The sequence below is a fragment of the Capricornis sumatraensis genome, chromosome 21, assembly GCF_032405125.1.
Source record: "Capricornis sumatraensis isolate serow.1 chromosome 21, serow.2, whole genome shotgun sequence".
Lineage (NCBI taxonomy): Eukaryota > Metazoa > Chordata > Mammalia > Artiodactyla > Bovidae > Capricornis > Capricornis sumatraensis.
In genome coordinates, this window is record NC_091089.1 from 48,777,501 (window position 1) to 48,793,712 (window position 16,212).

Here is a 16,212-nt window from a genome sequence, read left to right on the forward strand (position 1 = left end):
TGAACCTAGAACCCAGAGAGAGGCGAGAGCACAGGAAGACTGGGCCTGGGCCCCCAGGGGCTGCTCAGTCCTGCTCAGAGGCAAGCACAAAGCTGGTTACCAGGCCCCGTCTGAGAGCACGGACCTGGGCCATGGACCCACTGCCCAGGAAGCCACTTCACCAGCCACACCAGCCCAGGCCTGGCCTGGGGCCCCGACTCGCTCGTCGGCCACACCTAACTCAGCACATCCACAGACTCCAGTCGAGGTGGTTGCTGGCCACCATATAGCAGCGTTTCTCCCACCCTCCACTTCTCAATCAGCTGGTGTCACTCAAGGACATTTTTTTCCATATTGTGGGATTTTCCAGATCTCTCCAAAATCTTTCTGGAGAGATGTAGAAAACTCTTTGTATTTAAATTCTGTAATAATGGATCCAAGAGCATGAGGGCACAAAAGGACTCGAGCAAGCATCTAGTCCCATTCTGGATGGTAAAGTGACTGGCCGGCGTCACCCTGCCACTTGGGGTGTTTGGCCTGGGCCACACCTGGGTCAGAAGACAGACAGAAGGCACGTAGGTCTCACCTCGTCCTGTGGTCTTCCCACTGCTGCTGCTGCTGCTGCTGCTGCTAAGTCGCTTCAGTCGTGTCCGACTGTGTGCGACCCCATAGACGGCAGCCCACCAGGCTCCACCGTCCCTGGGATTCTCCAGGCAAGAACACTGGAGTGGGTTGCCATTTCCTTCTCCAATGCATGAAAGTGAAAAGTGAAAGTGAAGTCGCTCAGTCGTGTCCGACCCTCAGCGACCCCATGGACTGCAGCCTTCCAGGCTCCTCCATCCATGGGATTTTCCAGGCAAGAGTACTGGAGTGGGGTGCCATTGCCTTCTCCGGGTCTTCCCACTAAACCCTCTTTAATAAATGTCAGCCACCTGCAGGGCTGCCCTTAAAGTGACAAATCATGGCAACAGTCTAGTGGGTCTTCCTGGCAGCTGGGACCTTAGACTTGAGAAGCCTTTGGAGGTGTTGCCCCCTAGGATCCCCAAATAGAGCAGGGTCTAGGGGTCCAGCCGATGACAAGCATCTCCTGCCAATGTGGGGAGCTGTACGCTCTGGGATGGGCCATCTGCTTTCATTTGCTCTATGCTGGGGGTGGGGCTCTCAGTAAAATCAATTTACACAGAAAAGAATTTGGAAATCATAAATCTGATGCAAACTAGGAAAACCTCTCCTTGCTGCCCAACAACTTTGTCTAGGAAAAAGTGAGGCAAACCAGTCTTCCCTCCTCCATAAAAAAAAAAAAAATATTTAAACTATACAATTGGATGGGTTTGGGCATATGTATACTGGTGGTTCAGTGGTAAAGAAACTGCCTGCAATGCTGGAGACCTGGGTTCAGTCCCTGGAGATCCCCTGGAGAAGGAATTGGCAACCCACTCCAGTATTCTTGCCTGGAGAATCCCGTGGACAGAGGAGCCTGGCGGGCTAGAGTGCATGGGGTGACAAAGAGTCGGACACGACTGAATGACTGACACTTTCACTTTCTTTATGCATCTGTGAAACCATCTCTTCCCTGTTGGTTAGGGCTTCTTGCTGCTGCTGCTGCTGCTAAGTCCCTTATTAATTCATGTATTAGATCAGCTACATATCGAGCATGCACTGCATGCTATGGGCTGTTACGATTTTATACTTGGAATCTGCCTTCCTCTAAATTCTATTCTCTGACCCCAGCTTCACTGGGGCTGCCAGATAAAATACAGGATGTTCAGTTAAATTTAGAATCACAGGCACAAAATGAATGGATTTTTAAAAGCAAGTATGTCCCAATTATTGCATGTGACATTTAAAAAAATTTAGTTTTAATTGGAGGATAATTGCTTTATGTGTTAGTTTCTGCCGTACATCAACATGAATCAGATATAAGTATACAGATATCTCCTTCCTCTTGAACATCCCTCCCATCCCTGCATCTCACCCCTCTAGGTCATGAATGTGACATTTTTTATACTAAAAAGCCACTCATTGTTTCTCTGAAATTCCGTTTTAACTGAGCAGCCTGTATCTTTGTTTACTAACTGGCAACCCTAAGCTCCACTCACTTGTATAGAGCTGTATAGAAATCATGTGCTCTTTGTCCCAGGACAGCCCCTCTGGGGTTTGAAGATGGGCCCCAGTGCTCCCATGTGCTGTGAACCTTCCTGGTGTTCAGGGCACTGGAGGGCGCTTGCTCTGGTCTCAGTGCCATGAATTTAATTACTGATGTTAAGACTGTGTGAACCGGGACTTCCTTGGTGGTCCAGTGGTTAAGACTCTGCTGGTCAGGGAACTCAGATCTTGCGTGCTGTGCAGTGTGTCTGAAAAAAAGAAAAAAATTGTGTGTGAGCCTTTTTGAGCCAAGTCCCATGGCTGCTGTTAAGCTAGTCATGCTGAGAACCCCTGGCTCCCTTTGGGACCATCAAGCAGGCCGCCCCTCCAGCCCTCAGGCAGGGGTTTTGAACAAAGCTGTGGCTTCTCCATCTGTGCTGATGAGATTTAGTCTTGTTGGTTTATTCATGCTTCTAGGCCGTTGGAATCTCATGGAAGCCAGAGTCTGTCACCTAGCAAAAGATCCATCCCTCCCAGGTTAGAATATATTTAAACTTGATTATAAATCAGACTGGAATGCGGACAGGGCAAGGCTAAGTACAGACGATTACCATTTGCTGTGAAGAGAGCCTCTGTCTCCTCCCTCCCTTCCTGTGGGTTGACATTGCTAACATTCACTGGACCAGCTCACCTAAGTGTAGTATCCATTACCCAATGGCATTTCTCATTTTTATCTACAAACATTTCATAACAGTCTAATTCAATTTTCTCACTCATTCACTATAGTGGATATTTATTGCCTGCTTCCTTGTGCAATGTGTCAGATGCCTGGTGAAAATCAGATCCATTACATTCTGGTGTCCTTCATTTCCCGACCCAGGTAACCCCATCACAGAAGCCCGTTCATGAGGGAACTTGCAGGTCCCTGGGGACGATCAGTCCCCTCTTACTCTCCCTTCCCTTTTAAGTCATCACAAACCATTTACAAATCCATCACAAATTTGTCGAGGTGTTTTATAGTCTAGTGCAAAGTTTCTGGATTTTCATCCTTTTCCCTATGGGAAATTGAAACACAATTTACAGTCTGAAACATCGGCCCCTCTGCTGATTCTTGCTCCTCACGAACTGTGCAATAGTTCAGGGGTCCCATCAGCAAGTTCCCTGATTGTGAAAGTGAAAGTCGCTCGGTCATGTCCGACTCTTTATGACCCCATGGACTATACGGTCCATGGAATTCTCCAGGCCAGAATACTGGAGTGGGTAGCCTTTCCTTTCTCCAGGGGAGGATTCTTTACCAGCTGAGCCACAAGGTCCCTGCTTGTGCCACACTATAATTTAACATAGTTGGAAGACATAGTCCAGTGAATGTGTGGAGTGGCTCCCTTACTCTTTTGAATGTAGAATGAATTCTCATTAGTTGGATGGATGTAGGTCAAGGGCAGGAGAAAGGTTAACAGAAGGAAAGTAATAGGTATTAAACACTTACTTTGTCAGATGTGCTATGCTTTTGGTATTCCTATGTCTTTTCAAGCTCACCAAACTTGATGAAGTAGAGGTTGCTAGCCCCATTTTTGAATTGGAGGAACTGAGAAATTCAGAGAAGTTAAGGAAGGTACTCAAGGTCACACAGCTGGGATGGCTATATGATGCGTGTAGAATTCGCGTCTGGCTTTGTTTTGTTTCAAAGTCCGTGTACTTTCTACCGTTCTGCAGAGCTGAGCTTAACTCTAAGTCTAATATGGCAAAACCTATTTTGTTCTGGGAGAGGGGTGGTGCAGTTCATCACAGAATTCCTTCCTGTGTCAGAGCTGATTCTTCACATGTGCTGGTTATTTTGGAACCGTCTACTGTGTACAGTGTGGCAGACGGGGTTGCTACTCTCTAGGATGCAGAAATTGAGTGATCTGTTGAGTGTCCTGCAGTGGAGTTTCTAGCTGAGAGGAGAGCTAGCCTTCAGCTCTGAGGGCTCCCTGGGAGTCAGAGTGCCTATGGAAGGTGCCTGTGGGCAGCAATGTGAAAAAGGATTGTCAGCTGGCACTCGGATTGGGGGGCGCGGATGGGCTGACTCCTGGGGGGCAGCCTGGCGGCATGTGCGTGGCAATAGAGGCCTTTTGGGAGGAAGGGCCAGTGAGGCCCACAGTAGTGGCCCAGGTGGGTACAACGGGGACAACGGTAGCAGCAGACACAGCGGAGGCCGTGAGGCTGGTGGGGGCCAGCTAGAGGCAGTGGAGACAACAGAAGTGGGTGAAGGACTGGGCAGGAAGCGTGGAGGAGAGAGCAAGGGAGAAACCCCTGGAAGGTTCTCAGGACCCTGGCCTGGTCCGAGGGTCCCGGTGAGCTCTGCACACCCCCAGGCGGAGGAGCAGATGGGAAGAAAGATCCAATTTGATCTGGTTGAGTGGAGTCTGAAGTGTCTGCAGGACTCCCAGACAAAGAGCTTCTTAAGGTCTGAGCTGACGCAAGAGAGTCCGGGTTACCGTTGTGAGGGCAGGTGTTCTGTAGAGTTATTTGTGTGGACGACCTTCCCTGCCATGAAGCCCCCTGCAGAGCCAGCATTCCCGCCTCCCTTCCAGGTGAGTTGCAGCCTGGGGCTGTGTGCACGTGTGCACCTTTGCACACACATCCACACACAGCACATGTATACTCACGTATGCATTGTCAGACATCCTTACGCACACACTCCACACACATACACACACAATCACACACATTTGTGCACCTTTATGCACTCACCCATACACTTTCTTCACACACTCACACACTAGAACATTCATACACACAGCGTATACCTTTGCAGAATCCATATCCACATGCACCTTCCTCTCAGACACACTTACACACTCCCATCAGACACACATTCACATGTGAGTACACGCACAAACATACATCGTGTACACCCTCAGCCACTCACACAGACATGCGAGCCATTTACACACCCATCATCCACACATGCTCACCCCCACTCACTTGCACACGTTCGTACACTCACACACGGGAGCACTGACTCACACCCATTCCACCCAGGAGCTGTTCCCGCTCCTTTAGGTCAGCCCCTCCTCAGCCCCCTGGGGCACTGAGTGCCAGACTCTACCACGGGGAGCCCATTTCGGGGGGCTCCCTACCCCTAACTGCCCCCAACCCTGCGGGTGCTGCCTGGGCTTGGCCATCTGGAGTCCGCCCCCTAAGGGATTTGCAGCCCTTCTGTGCTTAGTATTTGCAGCCCTTCTGCGCTTAGTTCTAGGAAACACAAGACAGGGTGTCCTTGGAGTGGAACAAAGTGTGAGAACTAGAGTTCAGCATGAGCCTCTCGTCCGGCTCATGGGACATGGGAAGCCTGCCTTGCCCAGGTCAGCCTGCCCTCTGCAGCAGGTTAGGAGCTAGGGCACCACGACCTGGGGTGGGGGCTCTCTGCACCCTGGCTGACGAGGTTGACCAGAGAGGGGTCAGAGGTGAGCCTGAGTTTTGAGGCTGGATGTTGGGGTCCCTTTTGTTCCTGTCCTGTCCCATGGGAGCTGCCTCCCCAGGGCGTGGCCTGAATGGTACCCTGGCCTTGGCAGGGAGGGCGGTGTCCGGCGGCTCCGGGTGCTAGCCGTCCAGCCCAGGGACAAGCTGGGGTAGGGGAGCAGAGTGGGGCTCTTTGCTGACATCACCCTCGTTCTGTCCCCAAACAGCCTAGTTTCCCTTTAAAAGTGACTATTTATGTAGCTCCTATTTGAGTCATCTAAAACCTTCTTGAACCTGGCTTTTGCCCCGGCCTTTGCCACCTCTTGGAGAGATGGGAAGACTATAAATTGCATCCCACTGTAGACAGTCAGGCTTCCTTTGATTTGCTTGAATTCCCCTATGTTTGAGAGCTGTTTGAAGTATCGGGATTGGTGACAAAGGCTGCTGCTTCCCTTTCCGGGGCTCTCAAGGCCTTCACCCCAGAGTGGGAAACCAGCTCTGGTCCAGGCTTCCAGCAGCAGATCTGCTCAGCCCTTCGGGGGAGCCGGTCTCCACTCGCAGCCTGTCTCCTGACATTCCCTCCAGGCACTGTGGCCAATGCCTGTTGTGGGGATTAACACTTGTTGCTTGCTTGCTTACCTGTGCTTCCTCTTTGGCACATCCTGTCTTTATTATTATTAAATGGCTTTATTTCTTCTGCCATGACAAAACCATGTAACAACGCATTTGGAAAATATCCTTCCTAATCCAGTCACCCAACAGAACCATGCTCACCTGCTGCACTGCCCTCTAGAATTTCTCTCTGGGCAGATGAGGTCTTGTTTAGTTTAGTTTTGTGTTTTAAGTTGAAGGTTAATCCCTTCTAATGCAGATGCCATTTCCAGACCTGTGGCTCCAGCCATGGCTTGCATGGGGAGAAAAAAAAAAAAGAGTCACAGCTGCTATTCATAGCTGGATGTTTAAAATTAAGAGCAAGGAAGCACGTGCTGGGAGCTGGCTCTGGGCTTGATGCCTTGAGGCATATCAGTTAATTCCTGCCTGGAAGGAGCATGCGCTCCAACTGAGGTGACAAGCTGCACCCAGGAAAAGGTTGGGTGAGCTCACAGGCATTGTGTCATCACAAATGTCACAGGGTGCTTGGGAGAGCCCGGGCCCTTCAGGAATCCAGGGTAGCGAAGACCCAGTGGGGTGGTCAGAGAAGCCTTCCTGGAAGAGGTGGGGTGGTGGCTGGGCTTTGAAGTCTTTGCAAATGGATGTTTGGGGAAGGGTTATGTTTCAGACTAGGGAAACAGCCTGGGGAGAAGATTGGAGGTGGTAGAGCTCCAGGGCTTCCCTGATAGCTCAGCTGATAAAGAATCCATCTGCAATGCGGGAAACCTGGCTTTGATTTCTGGGTCGGGAAGATTTCCTGAAGAAGGGAAAGGCTGCCCAGTATTCTAGCCTGGAGAAGTCCATGGACATTCCATGGGGTCAAAAAGAGTCAGACACGCCTAAGCGACTTTCACTTTCACTTTCAGAGCTCCAGTATGTCTGGAGGCCTGGACATGGCTCAGCATGGCAGGGGCAGAGGCTGGAGTCAGAGGCAAAGGGTTCCATCTGCTGTGGAAAGACCAGGGAACCATGGAGGTGCCTGATGAAGATGCTGCCGTGGAGGCTGCTGAATCAGGGGAAGGAGGGAAGGAGAAAGGGCATGCTTTCAGAAATAGTGAAGAGGCCGCAGGAGAAGGGGAGATTCTGCCAAAGAGCAGGCCTTGCCTTGCTATCCCTTGACCTAATCTCCCTCCTGCCCAAGAGCCAGGGCTGATGGTGGGCCAGGGTGACTGGTAGCTATAATGACAGCCTGGAGAGTAGTCCTGTACAAGACACCTATACAAGAGGAACACTCAGCACACAGACCAGCTTCCTAGGTTCAAATCCCAGGTCTGTCCCATTACGAGTTTCCCTGGTGGCTCAGACGGTGAAGAATCCGCCTGCAGTGCAGGAGACCTGGGTGGGGAAGATCCTCTGGAGAAGGGAATGACCACCCACTGCAGTATTCTTGCCTGGAGAATCCCCATGGACAGTGGAGCCTGGCGGGCTGCAGTCCAGGGGATCACGAAGAGTCAGATATGACTGAGCACAGCACATGCATACACCCCATGAAAGCCCACCAGCCAAGACCACCAATAACACACCTGGAGAAAGACAAAGTCAGGCATGCTAGCCTGCTGCAGCAAGGCAGAGCACGCACCCTGGGAAAACGTGGGGCACCTCCAAAGGGGCTTTAGAGAAGGGGCGCTTGTGGAGTCTGGCGGCTGGAGTTAATCATAGCCCAGTCTTGGTCAGGGTTGCTCAGCTACTGCTTCGCTGGAGCAGTCAGAAGTCATATCTTTAGAACACACAAGCCTATTTGGAATTGCTGTCAGATCAGTGTGTCTGTGGTCTTATCTTGGAACATATGGGTGTGAGTGAGCTGGTGTCAAAAGACTCTGAGCTTAGATAGTCTGTGCTGCGCCATTTATCTGTTTTGTGAGTCACTGCACAGGCCTTTTTGTAAGTTGTGGCTTCTGTTTCGAATCTCAGTTCTCTTTGTACGGCCTGGCCGCCCTCAGGGCCATTTCCTACCGCAGGTTGGTCTGTGGGCAGGTTACATTGCCCTTCCTGTGCCTGGTTTCTTCACTGAGCAAGTGGGGACAGTAGGAGCAGCGACACCATGGGGTCCTGGGGATTACAGTTAGTATATGTGATGCATCTAACAGTGCCTGGCACACAGTAGGTCCAGTGTAAATGTGAGCCATCCTTATAACCACAAGCCTTTAAGACTGAGATGTGTGGATGGCGCCACTGCCTCCAAAGAAAAGATAGCCCTTAAGTTTATTTTCTACTTAACGAGGGGAAAGGGCACATTGATATGAGTTACTCTGACCAAACAGGATGGTGTCCTAGGGGGCAGGCTCCACCACCTAGAATAAAGCTGTCGTCTTTGACTGGTGTCATCTTCTAAGAAGGTGGGAAGGCAGGGGATCAGAGGATGCTTTGAGACTTGGGGCACATCTTCAGGGAAAGATGGTGATGCCTTCTTCCTTGATTTAGTCAAGGGCAGAGCAGGAGGGAAGGGACTAAAGCTCGGGCACTACAAGTGTGGATTTCATAAAGACTAGGCTGACTCTGGCTTGTTAATATCGGAGTGGGGAGGCTGAGAGGCTGTGGACTCCCGGCCACATCTGAGTCTGAAGGAAATTGTGGTGCAGTGGTGGGACCTCTACCCTGGGCGTCAGGTCGCCTGGGTCCCAGCTCAGAACTGCTTCTAATAGACCGGCATTCCTGCTTAGTCGCTCAGTTGTGTCCAGCTCTTTGTATAGAGCTATAGCCCACCAGGCTCCTCTGTCTGCAAGATTTTTCAGCCGAGAATACAGGAGTGGATGGCCATTTCCTCCTCCAGGGGATCTTCCCGATCCAGGGATCAAACCTTTGTCTCCTGTGTCTCCACCATTGCGGCTAGATCCTTTACTTGCTGAGCCATCAGGGAAGCTCTAACCGAGAGATGGCTTTCTAGAACTCATTTCTCATCCCCTGTGTCTTAACTTCCCTACTTGTAAATGAAGAATTTACTGGAGTTGTACGCATTTACATATAGGATGCCAGATGGAGTTGGCTGTTGACAAGGGTTGTGTATTTGTGATTTTCACTGCCATTGCCAAACCTCTCCATTGAGGTTGCACCAAGTTGGACTGCCAAGTTGTGATGTGGTGAGGGGGTGGTGGGTGGGAGGTCCTTGGTGACCCCACCGATACATCTTCCACCTCTAAAGTTGCATGCTAGCAGGGTCCCACTCTGCTTCGGCTCCATTTCTTAAGGCACTAAATGCTTCGCCGGGTTGGGCTTCATGCTCCTTCCCCTTGCGCTGTGCTTTTCTGTCTTCAGCTGGTCCCAGAGGGAGAGAGAGAGAGAAAGAGAACGCATGAATGAGAAAGAGTTCTAGAGGCTCAGTGTCTCATCTGTGAAATGCCAGCAACCGTCATCCTTCCACCTTCTGCACCCACACACTTGGCTCCCCACAGTCAGTGTGGAGAAAGAGGAGCCGGCCAGCCAGCTGTGTGAGTTATGGTGAAGGTCAGAGCTCCCGAGGTCCTGAGACTGGACCCCTTAGGTCCAGTGTTCTGTCTTCAGGATCAGGATCATTACTCATTAGCTTCACAAGACTCCTGATTCTTGGTGGAATTTTACCCCTGGGAGGTGCTTAGGGCCTCAATCTTGCTTGTGACCTGGAGCCCTGCCCAGAAACAGAGCTGTCACCAATAACTGTCCATAATAATGGGCTTAGCTTTAGGGAGGGCCTTTCTGACAGACAGACAAGTTCAAGCCATCACAGAGGAAGTGAAACAGACCCAGAGAGTGGAACCGCTGCTGTCCCCCCATTTTCATCACTGACGTGGCACATGGTGAATTAGCTTTATGAATCCTTTCCTCAACTGTCCAGGCCACTAAAAGTGGTCAGCAAGCAATCGTCTGATTTTCTGCATATGCCTTTGTAATGTTCACAGGACACCCCCACCACACACACACACGCACACACATACACTCATTAATTAAGCATCTCTTGGGCACCAGTGTGTGCCCGGTGCAGATGATGAAGACCCCGCCTCCACCCTGGGGAAGTTGCTGAGACAGGCTCCCTGTGACAAAGCATGGGGCAGAATTGACGTTGTCAGAGGCAAGGCATGCAACACATGCCTGATGGCTCCAGGCTCTCTCCTCTGCTCCTCAGGGGCAGCTGTCTTAGTTTGCATTCCCCTAACATCCAGTTATTTCCAGAGTTGAAGAAGGGAGAGAACCGGAGTAGAAAGGGGAGCACTGCTCCCGGAGAAGGTGGGTGAGGCCTTGCAGGAGACAGCTGCAGCTCTAGCCTTTGCTGGGTTCACGGGGTCACTGGAGGTGTCTTTGGGTTGGGCAAATTTGCTGAAAGATGCAGTGACTTTGGCTGGAGAAAGGAAAGAGACACATTTCCTGGCGGCCCCTGGTTTAGCCTTTGCTGATGAGGTGATGCCACACGGCCATGATTAATAGGAAACGTGGGTCAGATGATGGTTTTTCACCTTTGCACCAAGAGGGGTTGCATGGGGTCATTTGCCTTTTCCTGTCAAATCCCCTTTACCACTGCTCCATTTAACACACCCACTGTGTGCCAACAGTGAACTACACTGTGGAAGTCTTGCCTCATGGAGTTGACACCGTATGTGTGTCTTCAACTGTGGTCCAGTACCCATCCCAGGGAGGGTCACTTGGATCTTTGAAAAGAATTCCCAAGGGGTGAAGCTCTCCTGCTGGAATCTCAGGCATGAGTCAGATATTTAAGATGGTTTACCCGATGCGAACAAAATTGGACGGTGTTTGAAGAAACCAGATTCAACCAAGTAGCTGGATGTGTCCTAATGATGATCCTGGGCTGGACCATGTGGGTGTGTGATCTTTGCCTCTTCTTGGTCCTTTTCTCCTGGACCCTTGGGTGCCCTCTGGGAGGAGGAGGGTCTAGGGTACCATGGTGTCCTGCCCCCTGGAGTGGCATCCAGGATGCCAGGCTCCCTGGGCTAAAAGCCTCTTGTCAGCAGAGTAATTGGATCTGACTTGCAGCAGGCAGGGAGCAGAGGTATTCAAGTCAGTCATGCTATTTTTAAACGCCCTCTCTTCCCCAAGTGCAGATCTCAAGCTCAGCGGGAGAGAACGGCTCATCTCAGAGCCTTGGGAATCACAGCACAGCCCCCTGCTCCCACGTTTGAGTGTCCCCACCCCCATCCTTGAGAATCAGATCTCACACTGGGCAACTGTCCATGAACCCTGCCACGACCACATGTCCTGTTTGGGAAAGGGTGGACTCCAGGGGCCTCAGGGTTGTGGGGACCCATCCCGGTGTAGGCTGACTGCTCAACAGGCTGGAGGCAAGCAACCCTTGTCTCTTGGTTGCCTGGCAGCCCCAGAGGCTCACCACTAAGCTTGCAGGCAAACATGCCCCTGCCCATCTGCCACTGTCTTTGACTCTCAGGAGCAGTTCATAGCTGCCTGTCAGCTCTGAAGACGGCAGGGAGCCCCATCCTGTGTGTAGCCCGGGGTGGGGAGAGGTTCGCGGGAGGCCAGCGCTCAGTTACACACCATCTGTCTATGGATTCACCCTCACTCCTCTCCCCAGCTTTCGCAGCATCTGCAGCCCCGGGTAGAAGGCTCTCTGAGCCACAGGTTGGCCGTGTCACGTTCTCCCTCCGGGGGATACAGACAGGAAGGGCAATTGCTGAAGGGCTGGACCAGCCCCCACTTTCGGAGGAGGACAGGCTGCCTCTGGAAGGAGCTGTTGTGGAAGTGGAGACATTGCCAGCGGCCACCGTGGAGCGCGTGCCATCCACACTCCAGACAGCATGCCTGTGGGCTACGTGTCGCTGCGCCCTGTTACAGATGAGGCCACAGAGGCCCAAAGGGTAGCCCCTGGCCAAGGTCACTGGCAGGTTCTCCCTGCTCCTGATAAGAATTCTCAGACCCTCCCCACCCCCCCACCAAATTCCTGAGGTCTTGGTGGTTTAGTTGCAAAGTCGTATCGGACTCTTGCATTCCAACCTGGGGATTGAACCCAGGTCTCCTGCATTGCAGGCAGATTCTTTACCCACTGAGCCACTAGGGAAGCCCCTCCTGAGGTCTTGGGTTACTTCAGATGAGGCACAGTTCAAGTTCAACATGGCTCTCTCTCTGAGAAGCTGGAGGTGTTCCTGGCTTTCCGGCCGTAGCCAGGGGGAGCCAGGCTCCAAGGCACGCTGCTAAGGCTTGTTGCTTCGGGTGACAGGTCTTGAACTTATTTTTCAAAATTGTTTGGTTAAAACATTGCAAGCTGGGAAGTCTGCCAAGGCCTCTTCTCTCCCAAATGGAGTTAGAATGAGGCAGCTGCCTAACCCTGTCCAAGGGCCCTGATTCCCAAGTTGATACCTCAAGCATCTTCGGTAAAGCAGTGTCACTGGAACCCAGCCTTCCCCCGAAGCAGACGTGTGGTGACTTTGGGGGAAAGACCCTTTCCCCTGCAAAGTACGCCTCCGTGGATGTCAGACAGGCCTGGGCCCACGGCCTCGCTGCACCTTCTCAGCAGATCTGAGTTAGAGGTTAGGAGTGGAGGTGGAGACTCTGGGGTCTACAGAACGGACCCCAAACCCACCCCGCATCAGCCCTGCCAGCTGGCAGGTGGGACAGCAAGGTGTTTACCTTCTTTGCACCTCAGCTTACTGGTCTTTCAAGTGGAGAGAGACAGCTGAAATTTGGGGAGAGGAGTGGGAGACAGTCACCGGAAGTCCTGGGACCCTGGGGTGAAGTGGGGGGAGGATGAGAAAGGGGAGCAGAGCAACCCTGAAGACTGACAACATTTCCTGTTTTGCCATATGGACATTTTAAATTATTTTATTTATAAAGAATCTTCTGTATTTTAATAGCCACATAATATATACACGTGGTTCAAAGTTACTATGGCACAAAAGGACACATACAGAGAAAACCCCATTCCCCTCCCTCTGCCCTCCTCCAGCCACCCAATTTCCCTCCTCATGGGGAACCATGATCCTTCCAGAAATCATTTGCTTATTATTGATACTTTTGCTGCACATGTATTGTAATCTAACCAGTGTATTTCAGACTCTTCCAACACCCTCAATTCAGTTCAGTTCAGTCACTCAGTCCAACTCTTTGTAACGCCATGGACTGCAGCACTCCAGGCTTCCCTGTCCATCACCAACTCCTGGAATTTACCCAAACTCATGTCCTTTGAGTCGGTGATGCCATCCAACCATCTCATCCTCTGTTGACCCCTTCTCCTCCCACTTTCAATCTTTCCCAGCATCAGGATCTTTTCCAATGAGTCAGCTCTTCCCATCAGGTGGCCAAAGTATTGGAGTTTCAGCTTCAACATCAGTCCTTCCAATGAACACTCAGGACTGATCTTTAGGATGGACTGGTTGGATCTCCTTGCAGTCCAAGGGACTCTCAAGAGTCATCTCCAACACCACAGTTCAAAAGCATCAATTCTTCAGCGCTCAGCTACTCATTTATGTGCTTGTTGTAACATCTTTGATACTAGGCCTCATTATGTGTAAGTCTCTTTACAGTTTTCGAGGTGTGTATTTCAAATGAATCCATGACAGTCCTGGAGGTAGAGATGGTGATATCCTTATGCCCATTTTGCAGGTTGGGAAGTGGAGATTCAGAGAGGTTAGGCTATTTGCCTAAGGCCACACAGCAAGTGAGTGATTAAGATCATTTAAATGCAACTTGCCTGATTCCCCAGGCAGATATATCCTACTGCTTCCACAAGGGAAAATACTTCACTCCCTGTATATTGTGTTGGGTATAGAGCAGGTATTTAATAAACAATAATTGACCTGTCAAACCTGGACTATATAGGCACTGCTAACAGGCAAGCCTGACTAATCCCAGCAGGCCATGGGGCAGGTTGTGGACCCACATGGACACTCACATACACTCAATCCTTCCACACACCCAAACTCCAGAAGAGCAGACAGCCTATGGAGTCCCCTGCCCTGGAGGAGAGGGAGGGGTGCAGTGGGAGCTGGGGAAGGTCTCCCCAGAGACCCTACTAGGTTCAGTTGGGGCCAATTTGCCTCCAGTAAACACCTTCATTTTGTCCATCCTGCCCTTTTAAGGGGGTACTGTGGGTGGGCTCAGGGCCTGATCGGAGCTACAAGTCTTTTAAAGAACCTGGCGATGGGCCATTATTCTGGGCTCTTGGATTCCCTTCTAGCTTCAGATGACTGCTGGAGCCCCAGTGAGGCAGGCAGGTACAGTCTCTGGGCCTGGGAGTCTCTTAAAAGTGCCCCCTGCCTGGGCCTGGCTGACCATAGCCAGAATTGAACTGACATGGGTTATATGCCCTTGGGAGACCTAACCTAAAATTACCAATAATCTGCCTAAGGAGCCCTCTGCCCCCTTTCTCAGTGTATTTGGCCCATTATTGAGAACATATTTTGATGGTGCCAATACTGAAAGAAAGACCGGTTTGGAATCAGAAAACCAGGCTCTAAACTTAGCCGTGGGTTAAGTGGTGTGGGGTGAGTCTGCCAACTCTCAGAAACTCAGTTGCCTCATCTCTAAAACGGGGATAGTCTTCTAATTCACCCAGCTTGGATGGTTGTGGGGCTGGCTGCACTTGGGAGATGCTTTGAAGGAGATGATCTGATGTCCCGACATTACCAAGAGCATCACAGAAGCACCAGTGTGGGTTCCTAAAGTCCTGGAGCACCTGGTGTGGAGGAAAGACAAACAGAGAAGCAGAAAATGGTGCCTGAAGCCCCGGAAAAGGGCACCAGCCCTGGGTGGAAAGTCAAGAAGCCCAGTGCTGCACCAGCTGGCTACTCACAGCTGGGGATTGTCCTCAGCCCTTTTGACTTTGCTGTTGGCATTTCCCCTACTAATTAACATGTCATGGGGGTGTCGAAGAAGATAAACCCCAAACAATTGATTTGTCTGTTTGCCAGCACATCTGGGAAAAGGCTGGGTGTGGGAGGTCAAAACAGGCTAGAAATCAGTGCTTCATGTTCTCAAGGAAACATATGGATCTGTGGGTTTCAGTTCTCTGTTGCTATTGCTGATGGAAGCTCCGGGAAGTCAAGGTTCAACTGCAAACTCTCAATGGAGTAGCAGGTGGTTGGTAGCGGGGAGGAAACATTTAAAGCTCATCTGGCTTTGTCAAGGGAAGGGTGACTCAGGGACCTGGCTGGTCCTTGAGAAGACTATTAATAAGTCATCTATCAAATGAATTTATCCATCCATCCATCCATCCATCCATCCATCCATCCATCCAAGTGTGCACTGAGCACCCAGATTCCATCTAGTCCTTTCCTGAGAGTACGCTGAGTGTTTCAGGGGGAGAAGACAAGGATTTTGTTCTCTAAGCATCCAGACTCACATTCAAAACAATCACAGCATAATTAAAAATTGAGTCTCCACCTTAATAAATGCCAATATCATCTGTATCAGTATTTTTCTGCATGATATCTATTCCAAAGCTTGTTTTCAAACAACAACCATTTATTCAGCTCACAATTTAGTGGGTTGATAATTTGGACATGAGTTTGAGTAAACTCCGGGAGTTGGTGATGGACAGGGAGGCCTGGCGTGCTGCAGTCCATAGGGTTGCAAAGAGTGGGATGCAACTGAGTGACTGAACTGAACTGAATTTGGGTTGGGCTCAGCTGGGAGTTCTTTTGGTCTTAACTGGGTTCACTTGTATTTTTACAATCAGTTGGGACAGACTGATCTAAGGTAGTCTCAGCTGGAAACTTATCTCTGCTTCACATGGTTGCTTATCCTCCACTGGGCTAGCCTGGGCTTGGTCACATGGGAGGGACGGGGCTCTGAATGAGAATGGAAACAGCAAGGTCTTTTGAGGCCCAGGCTCAGAACTGGCATGATGTCACTTCCACTGTGTTCTGTTGGCCAAAGTCAGTCATATGACGAAGCTCAGATTTAAGAGGTAGGGAACTAGATTATGCTTCTTGGTGGGAGGGGCTGCAAAGTCACCTTGCAAGGGGTGTGCGTACCAGGAGGGAAGGACTGGGGCCACTTTAGCAAACTGTTAACACGCCATCCTTCTAGTTGCTCAGGACAGAAGATCTGGAACCCTTGTCTTCTGTCTCTCACATTTCATGTCCAATCCATCAGCAGATCCGGTCACCTCTACCCCTG

General features: G+C 50.8%; 1 protein-coding gene across 1 annotated transcript in view; it reads left to right on the plus strand.

The window, feature by feature from the left end:
• ARK2C (arkadia (RNF111) C-terminal like ring finger ubiquitin ligase 2C) overlaps positions 1-16,212 on the plus strand; it is a 108,382-nt gene that overhangs the window by 59,787 nt on the left and 32,383 nt on the right. The window lies entirely within an intron of this gene.